The following is an 8,388-nucleotide window of genomic DNA, read 5'->3' on the forward strand; positions in this document are numbered from 1 at the left end:
GCGTTCGGAGAGACTAAGGCGTCGGATGTCCCAAGGGGTGAAACCAGTTTCGAACCCCGATTTTACTCCAGACCCCAAGGCTTCAATTTCTATGTTGCTTAAAACCCCAGTGCCGTCGAGTCGATTCCGACTCATAGCGACCCTATAGGACAGAGTAGAACTGTCCCATAGAGTTTCCAAGGAGCGCCTGGCAGATTCGAATTGTCCACCCTTTGGTTAGCAGCTGTAGCACTTAACCACTACACCACCAGGGTTTCCTTCTATGCTGTACAAACGCTAAGGAACAGAATATAGTCAAATGGAACTAGAAAATCGATTTGACAGCCATGAAACCGTCAGCATATCATTTATCTACTCTCAATGTCAGTTTTTACATCTGTGAATGGGATTCTAACCGTGCCTCTCATATGACTTTCTTTTTTTTATTTTTATTGTGCTTTAAGTGAAAGTTTACAAATCAAGTCAGTCTCTCATACAAAAATTTACATACACCTTGCTACCCAGAAACCCAGTTCCGGGGAGTGGAGTCCAACTCATAGCGACCCTATAGAACAGAGTGGAACTGCCCCATAGAGTTTCCAAGGAGCGCCTGGTGGATTTGAACTGCCAACCCTTTGGTTAGCAGCTGTAGCACTTAACCACCATGACACCAGCATTTCCATAAACCTTGCTATGTACTCCTAGTTACTCTCCCCCTAATGTGACAGCACACTCCTTACCTCCACTCTCTCTTTTCCTGTCCATTCTGCCAGCTTCCGACCGCCTCTGTTCTCTCATCTCGCCTCCAGATAAGAGATGACAACATAGTCTTATGTGCCTACTTGATCCAAGAAGCTCATTCTTCACCAGCATTTTCTATCCCATGATCCAGTCCAATCCGTGTCTGAAGTATTGGCTTTGGGAATGCTTCTTGTCTTGGGCTAAAAGAAGGTCTGGGGACCATGACCACCGAGGTCCTTCTAGTCTCAGTCAGACCATTAAGTCTGTCTTTTTAGGAGAATTTGGGGTCTGCATCCCACTGCTTTCCTGCTCCCTCAGGGGTTCTCTGTAGTGTTCCCTGTTGGGGCAGTCATCATTTGTAGCCAGGCACCATCTAGTTCTTCTGGTCTCAGGCTGATGTAGTCTCTGGTTTATGTGGCCCTTTCTGTCTCTTGGGTTCACAATTACCTTGTGTCTTTGGTGTTCTTCATTTTTGCTCCAGGTGAGTTGAGACCAACTGATGCATCTTAAATGGCCGCTTGCTAGGGTTTAAGACCTCAGATGCCATTCTCCAAAGTGGGATGCAGAATGTTTTCTTAATAGATTTTGTTGTGTCAGTTGACTTAGATGTCCTCTGAGACCATGGTCCCCAAACCCCCACCCCTGCTACACTGCCCTTCAAAGCATTCAGTTTATTCAGGAAACTTCTTTGCTTTTGGTTTAGTCCAGTTGCGCTGACCTCTCCTGTATTGTGTGTTGTCTTTCCCTTCACCTAAAATAGCTCTTATCTACTATCTAATTAGTGAACACCCCTCTCCTTCCCTCCCTCCCTCCCTCCCTCCTCTCCTAACCATCAAAGAATATATTCTTCTCTGTTTAAACTATTTCTTGAGTGGTCTTATGCAATATTTGTCCTTTTGCAACTGCCTAATTTCACTCAGCATAATCCCTTTTAGGTTCCTTCATGTTATGCAATGATTCACTGATTCATCACTGTTCTTTATCAAAGCGTAGTATTCCATTGTGTGAATATACCATAATTAATTTATCCATTCCTCCATTGCTGAGTACCTTGGTTGCTTCCATCTTTTTGCTACTGTAATCAGTGCTGCAATGAACATGGGTGTGCATGTATCTGCTTGTATAAAGGCTCTTATTTTTCTAGGATATATTCCAAGGAGTGGGATTGCTGGATCCTATGGTAGTTCTATTTCTAGCTTTTCAAGGAAGTGCCAAATCGATTTCCAAAGTGGTTACCCATTTACATTCCCGCCAGCACTGTGTAAGTGTTCCAGTCTCTCCACAACCTCTCCAACATTTATTATTCTGTGTTTTTTGGATTAATACCAGCCTTGTTGGCGTGAGATGGAACCTCACTGTAGTTTTCATTTGCATTTCTCTAATGGCTAATGATCATGAGCGTTTCCTCACGTATCTGTTAGCTACCTGAATGCCTTCTTTAGTGAAGTCCCTGTTCATATCTTTTGTCCACTTTTTAAAAACTTTTATTGTGCTTTAAGTGAAAGTTTACAAATCAAGTCAGTCTCTCATACAAAAATTTATAGACACCTCGCTGTATACTCTTAATTGCTCTCCCCTTAATGAGGCAGCCCTCTCCTTCCCTCCACTTTCTCTTTTCATGTCCATTCCGATAGCTTCTGACCCCCTCCGCCCTCTCATCTCCCCTCTAGGTAGGAGATGCCAACATAGTCTCAAGTGTCTACTTCACCCAAGAAGCTCATTCTTCACTACCATCTTTTTCTATCCCATTGTCCAGTCTAATCCCTGTCTGAAGAGTTGTCTTTTGCCCATTTTTTAGTTGGGTTATTTGTCTTTTTGCAGTTGAGTTTTTGCAGTATCATGTAGATTTTAGAGATCAGGTACTGACTGGAAATGTCATAGCTAAAAACTTTTTCCCAGTCTGTAGGTAATCTTTTTATTATTTTTTGTGAAATCTTTGGATGAGCATTGGTGTTTGATTTTTAGGAGCTCCCAGTTATCTAGTTTCTCTCCTGCATTGTTAGTTATGTTTTGTATACTGTTTAAGCCATGTATTACGGCTCCTAACGTTGTCCCTATTTTTTCTTCCATGATCTTTATCATTTTAGGTTTTCTATTTAGGTCATTGATCAATTTTGAGTTCATTTCTGTGCATGGTGTGAGGTATGGGTCTTGTTTCATTTTTTGGCAGATGGATATCCAGTGATGTCAACACCATTTGTTAAAAAGACTGTCTTTTCCCCCATTTAACTGATTTTGGGCCTTTGTCAAATATCAGCTGCTCATATGTGGATGGTTTTATGTCTGGATTCTCAATTCTGTTCCATTGATCTATATATCTGTTAATGTACTACTACCAGACTGTTTTGACTACTGTGGCAGTATAATAGGTTCTAAAATCTGGTAGAGTGAGTCCTCCCAATTTGTTCTTCTTTTTTTAGTAATGCTTTATTTATCCAGGGCCTCTTTCCCTTCGATATGAAGTTGGTGATTTGTTTCTCCATCTCATAAAAAAATGTCATTGGAATTTGGATAGGAATTGCATTGTATCTATAGATGCCTTTTGGTAGAGTACACATTTTTACTGTGTTAGGTATTCCTATCCATGAGCAAGGTATGTTTTTCCACTTATATAGGTCTCTTTCACTTTCTTGCAGTAGTGTCTCATAGTTTTCTTTGTATAGATCTTTTACATCGCTGGTAAGAGTTATTGTTAAGTATTTTATCTTCTTGGGGGCTACTGTAAATAGTATTGATTTCGTGATTTCCTCTTCGATGTTCTTTTTGTTGGTGTAGAGGAGTCCAACTGATTTTTTCTGTGTATCTTATATCCTGATGCTCTGCTGAACTGTTCTATTAGTTTCAGTAGTTTTCTGGAGGATTCTTTAGGGTTTTTTTGTGTATAAGATCATGTCATCTGCAAACAGAGATACTTTTATATCTTCCTTGGCAACCTGGATGCCCTTTATTTCTTTATCTAGCCTAATTGCTCTGGCTAGGACCTCCAGCACAATGTTGAATAAGAGTGGTGATAAAGGGCATCCTTGTCTGGTTCCGGATCTCGAGGGGAATGCTTTCAGACTCTCTCCATTTAGGAAGATGTTGGCTATTGGCTTTGTATAAATGCCCTTTTTTATATTGAGGAATTTTCCTTCTATTCCTATTTTGCTGAGATTTTTTATTATGAATGGGTGTTGAACTTTGTCAAATGCCTTTTCTGCATCAACTGATAAAATCATGTGCTTCTTGTCTTTCGTTTTATTTATATGATAGGTTACATTAATTGTTTTTCTGATGTTGAACCATCCGTGCATACCTGGTATACATCCCCCTTGGTCATGGTGAATTATTTTTTTGATATGTTGTTGAATTCTGTTGGCTAGAATTTTGTTCCGGATTTTTGCATCTAAGTTCTTGAGGGATATAGGCCTGTAATTTTCTTTTTTTGTGGTACCTTTACCTGGTTTTTGTATCAGGGATATGCTGGCTTTACAGAATGAGTTTGGCAATATTCTGTCCTTTTCTATGCTCTGAAACTGCTTTAGTAGTAGTGGTGTTAACTGTTCTCTGAAAGTTTGATAAAACTCTACAGTGAAGCCATCTGGGCCAGGGCTTTTCTTTGTTGGGAATTTAATGATTACCTTTTCCATCTCTTTTGTTATGGGTCTATTTAGTTGTTCTTCCGTTGTTTGTGTTAGTTTGGGTAGGTAGTCTGTTTCTAGGAATTCATTGATTTCCTCTAGATTTTCAAATTTGTTAGAGTACAATTTTTCATACTAATCGGATATGATTCTTTTAATTTCAGTTGGGCCTGTTGTAATATTGACCATCTCATTTCTTTTTTTTTTTAAATAATTTTTATTGTGCTTTAAGTAAAAATTTACAAATCAAGTCAGTCTCTCACACAAAAACCCATATACACCTTGCTACGTACTCCCAATTACTCTCCCCCTAATGAGACAGCCTGCTCTCTCCCTCCACTCTCTCTTTTCGTGTCCTTTTCACCAGCTTCTAACCCCCTCCACCCTCTCATCTCCCCTCCAGGCAGGAGATCCCAACATACTCTCAAGCCTCCACCTGATCCAAGAAACTTATTCCTCACCAGCATCCCTGTCCAACCCATGGTCCAGTCCAATCCATGTCTGAAGAGTTGGCTTCAGAAGTGGTTCCTGTCCTGGGCCAACAGAAGGTCTGGGGGCCAAGACCATCGGCGTCCTTCCAGTCTCAGACAGACCATTAAGTCTGGTCTTATGAGAATTTGGGATCTTCATCCCTCTGCTCTCCTGCTCCCTCAGGGGCTCTCTGTTGTGTTCCCTGTCAGGGCAGTCATATGTTATAGCTGAGCACCATCTAGTTCTTCTGGTCTCAGGATGATGTAGTCGCTGGATCACGTGGCCCTTTCTGTGTCTTGGGCTCATAATCACCTTGTGTCCTTGGTGTTCTTCATTCTCCTTTGATCCAGGTGGGTTAAGACCAATTGATGCATCTTAGATGGCTGCTTGCTAACGTTTAAGACCCCAAACGATGCAGTATGTTTTGTTAATAGATTTTATTATGCCAATTGACTCAGATGTCCCCTGAAACCATGGTTCCCAGACCCCTGCCCTTGCTATGCTGGCCTTCTAAGCATTCAGTTTATTCAGGAAACTTCTTTGCTTTTGGTTTAGTCCAATTGTGCTGACCTCCCCTGTATTGTGTGCTGTCTTTCCCTTCACCTAAAGTAGTTGTGATCTACTATCTAATTAGTGAATACCCCTCTCCCACCCTCCCTCCCTCCCCCTTCTCGTAACCACAAAAGAATGTTTTCTTCTCAGTTTAAACTATTTCTCAAGTGCTTATAATAGTGGTCTTATATAATGTTTGTCCTTTTGGAACTGACTAATTTCACTCAGCATAATGCCTTCCAGGTTCCTCCATGTTATGAAATGTTTCACAGATTCCTCACTGATCCTTATCGATGTGTAGTATTCCCTTGTGTGAATATGCCGTAATTTATTTATCCATTCATCCGTTGATGGGCACCTTGGTTGCTTTCATGTTTTTGCTATTATAAACAGTGCTGCAATAAACATGGGTGTGCATATATCTGTTTGTGTAAAAGCTCTTATTTCTCTAGGATATATTCCAAGGAGTGGGATTGCTGGATCATGTGGTAGCTCTAAGGAAGCGCCAAATCAATTTCCAAAGTGGTTGTATACCATTTGACATTCCCACCAACAGTGTAGAAATGTTCCAATTCTCTCCATAGCCTCTACAACATTTATTCTTTAGTGTTTTTTGGATTAATGCCAGCCTTGTTGGAGTGAGATAAAATCTCATTGTAGTTTTGATCTGCATTTCTCTAATGGGTAATGATTGTGAACATTTCCTCATATATCTGTTAGCCACCAGAATGTCTTCTTCAGTGAAGTGTCTATTCATATCTTTTGCCCATTTTTTAATTGGGTTATTTGTCTTTTTGCAGTTGAGTTTTTGCAGTATCATGTAGATTTTAGAGATCAGGCACTGATCAGAAACGTCATAGCTAAAAACTTTTTCCCAGTCTGTAGGTAGTCTTTTTACTCTTTCGGTGAAGTCTTTGGATGAGCATAAATGTTTGATTCTTAGGAGCTCCCAGTTATCTAGTTTTTCTTCTACATTCTTTATACTGTTTTCTATACTGTCTATACCATGTATTAGGGCTCCTAATGTCCCTATTTTTTCTTCCATGATCTTTATCGCTTTAGATTTTATGTTTAGGTCTTTGATCCATTTTGAGTTAGTTTTTGTGCATGGAGTGAGGTATGGGTCTTGTTTCATTTTTTGGTAGATGGATATCCAGTTATGCCAGCACCATTTGTTAAAAAGACTGTCTTTTCCCCATTTAACTGTTTTGGGGCCTTTGTCGAATATCAACTGCTCATATGTAGATGGATTTATGTCTGGATTCTCAATTCTGTTCCATTGGTCCATGTATCTGTTGTTGTACCAGTACCAGGCCATTTTGACTACTGTGGTGATATAATAGGTTCTAAAATAAGGTAAAGTAAGGCCTCCCACTTTGTTCTTCTTTTTCAGTAATGCCTTATTTATCCGGGGCCTCTTTCCCTTCCATATGAAATTGGTGATTTGTTTCTCCATCTCATTAAAGAATGTCCTTGGGATTTGGATTGGAATTGCATTAAATGTATAGATCGCTTTTGGTAGAATAGACATTTTTGTAATGTTAAGTCTTCCTATCCATGAGCAAGGTATGTTCTTCCACTTATATAAGTCTTTTTTGGTTTCTTCGAGAAGTGTACTGTAGTTTTCTTTGTATAAGTCTTTCACATCTCTGGTAAGATTTATTCCTAAGTATTTTATCTTCGTGGGGGCTACTGTAAATGGCATTGATTTGGTGATTTCCTTTCTGATGTTCTTTTTGTTGGTGTAGAGGAATGCAACTGATTTTTGTATGTTTATCTTGTATACCGATACTTTGCTGAACTATTAGTTTCAGTAGTTTTCTGGAGGATTCTTTAGGGTTTTCTGTGTATAAGATCATGTCATCTGCAAGTAGAGATACTTTGACTTCTTCCTTGCCGATCTGGATGCCCTTTATTTCTTTATCTAGCCTAATTGCTCTGGCTAGGACTTCCAGCACAACGTTGAATAAGAGTGGTGATAAAAGGCATCCTTGTCTGGTTCCCGATCTCAGTTGGAATGTTTTCAGACTCTCTCCATTTAGGGTGATGTTGGCTGTTGGCTTTGTATAAATGCCCTTTATCATGTTGAGAAATTTTCCTTCTATTCCTATTTCGCTGAGACTTTTTATCATGAATGAGTGTTGAACTTTGTCAAATGCCTTTTCTGCATCAATTGATAAAATCATGTGATTCTTGTCTTTTGTTTTATTTATGGTGGATTACATTAATTGTTTTTCTAATGTTGAACCATCCCTGCATGCCTGGAATGAATCCCACTTGGTCATGATGAATTATTTTTTTGATATGTGGTTGAATTCTATTGGCTAGACTTTTGTTGATGGTTTTTGCATCTACATTCATAAGGGATATAGGTCTATAATTTTCTTTTCTTATGGTATCTTTACCTGGTTTTGGTATCAGGGATATGGTGGCTTCATAGAATGAGTTTGGTAGTATTCTATCCGTTTCTATGCTCTGAAATACCTTTCATAGTACTGGTGTTAACTCTTCTCTGAAAGTTTGGTAGAACTCTGCAGTGAAGCTGTCCGGACCAGGGCTTTTTCTTGTTGGGAGTTTTTCGATTACCTTTTCAATCTGTTCTTTTGTTATGGGTCTATTTAGTTGTTCTAACTTTGTTTGTGTTAGTTTAGGTAGGTAGTGTGTTTCTAGGAATTCATCCATTTCTTCTAGGTTTTCAAATTTGTTTTGAGCATAGTTTTTCATAGTAATCTGATATGATTCTTTTAATTTCAGTTGGGTCCATTGTGATATCGCCCATCTTATTTCTTATTTGGGTTATTTGCTTCCTTTCCTGTTTTTCTTTTGTCAGTTTGGCCAATGGTTTATCAATTTTGTTGAGTTTTTCAAAAAGTCAGCTTTTGGTCTTGTTAATTCTTTCAATTGTTTTTCTGTTCTCTATTTCATTTAGTTCAGCTCTAATTTTTATTATTTCTTTTCTTCTGGTGCCTGTGGGTTTCTTTTGTTGCTCTCTATTTGTTCAAGTTGTAGGGATAGTTCTTTGATT

Source organism: Elephas maximus, chromosome 12, assembly GCF_024166365.1.
Source record: "Elephas maximus indicus isolate mEleMax1 chromosome 12, mEleMax1 primary haplotype, whole genome shotgun sequence".
In the NCBI taxonomy this organism is placed as follows: Eukaryota; Metazoa; Chordata; class Mammalia; order Proboscidea; family Elephantidae; genus Elephas; species Elephas maximus.